Raw genomic sequence first — 1,790 nt, 5'->3', positions numbered from 1 at the left:
GTGATCTTACTCATGTCAATGATTGGATTAGGTATGTGTGTACGGTGCAGTTCTGGCCATTGAGATGAGAGGGATGATCCAGGGGAAGCTTCTTGGAAAGCTTTTCTTGTACTTAAAAAAGAGATGCAAGGAAGACACTATCCCTCTGCTAAACTTTGTCTTGTTCCATGTGGCTCCTGGAAATTCAACAGCTATTCTGCAGTCATGAGGGGTACTACCCTGGAGACCAGAGCCAAATGAGCAAAAAGGTGGAAAGAACCTGGGTCCCTGATAACATCATGAGCCTCTAAGTTAACCAAGCTTCAAGCTGCCCTTGCTAGGAACTGCTCGTTACAAATAAAATAACTCATTTCCTTATGTTTAAGCTACTTTGAGCCCATATTGTTTTTGAGGATTCGGTTCATAAAATAATTTAAGTAAAGCACCTAGCACAGTTCCTGGTATAAAAGTGCTAAAAGAAATTACAGGTATTATTATTGCTATCATCATTGCTTTTTATCATTATTATTTCTATTTCACTTAGAGTTTCAGCTCTGGTTATAGGGGAGGATAATAAGTCTGACATTTAAAGATGTGATGATAGTGTTCACTGTGGCAGCACTTATACTAAAATTGGAATGATACAGAGAAGATTAGCATGGCCCCTGCGCAAGAATGACACCCAAACTCATGAGCGTTCCATATTTTAAACAGATATATAGGTAGGTAGGTAGGTAGGTAGGTAGGTAGGTAGGTAGGTAGGTAGATAGATAGATAGATAGATAGATAGATAGATAGATATAGATGTGATGATAGGGATGGGGGTGTCAGAGGTAAAGGAATGAATCCAGGTGCTTTGGCTCCTTGCCCAGTGCTCCTTCTAACAATGGTTTTAATTAAGGGTTCTGTGTGTGTGTGTGTGTGTGTGTGTGTGTGTGTGTGTGTGCGCGCGCGCGCACGTGTGCACGCATGCACTCACAGGCAATAGGAACTAACTTGGGTTAGCGCAAACTAATAAGCAAAAAAATAATCTTTTCAAAGACTGTTGAGTGTGTCACTCAATTAAAGGAAGAGATTAACAAAGAAGATCTAGGCAAGGAAGGAATTAGGACAACTCCAGACACCTCAGCAGCTAGCATCCATGCACCTCATGCCATTGATGTGACTGCTTCAGAAATGTATGTCTCTGCATCTCTCCATCGGGATTTCTTAGATGAGAGAGTCTGGGTGAGGTGTCTGCACCAAGAGTAATCAGCTATGGCCTAGGGTCAGAGTCACACAGATGTGACAATTGAGGGGGTCACACTTGGTTATCAGGACCCTTCTGAAACAAGACAAAACTATGGTGAGCCCAAAATGTGCCTTGTGCTGCCACCATGCCCTTCCAAAACTGCAGGTTTCCACCAACCTTAAATGAAAAGCAGCAGCCCCAGGCCAAATTCTAAACATGCTCATAATTCAATAATGACAAAGACAGTCTTTTTTCAGGATATCTCAGAAAGGAAGAGGAAGAATGGGGCAAGGGACTAGACTGGACGGGAGACTCTAGAGGTCCTTTCTCAGGGCATCCAAACACTGACTTGGAATGTCCAGCCAGAAGGACCAATGCTGCCCTAACATTTGCAAAAATGCAAACGGTCCCATGTGCCCAAATGTCTAAATGTTTAAAAGCTATAAATTAAGCTATGCCCACTCATGTCCTGGGCTCCAATCAAGCTTTTCTCTCTCCCCCAGCCCACTGCTTTGAGATGTGGAAACTAAAGTAATAAGGTTCTCCCTGGGTTGTTCATGCCATCTGAGCTGTAGGTACC

The 1,790-nt window shown here is 42.9% G+C and overlaps 1 non-coding gene across 1 annotated transcript; it reads left to right on the top strand.

Moving 5' to 3' along the window:
• Positions 1–582: 582 nt before the first annotated feature.
• Positions 583–688, top strand: LOC131494218 (U6 spliceosomal RNA). Its single transcript, XR_009253264.1, has one exon. It is a non-coding gene; the product is annotated as a U6 spliceosomal RNA (small nuclear RNA).
• Positions 689–1,790: the final 1,102 nt, after the last annotated feature.

The sequence above is a fragment of the Neofelis nebulosa genome, chromosome 13, assembly GCF_028018385.1.
Source record: "Neofelis nebulosa isolate mNeoNeb1 chromosome 13, mNeoNeb1.pri, whole genome shotgun sequence".
Classification (NCBI taxonomy): domain Eukaryota; kingdom Metazoa; phylum Chordata; class Mammalia; order Carnivora; family Felidae; genus Neofelis; species Neofelis nebulosa.
This window is presented reverse-complemented; position numbering and strand designations above follow the sequence as displayed.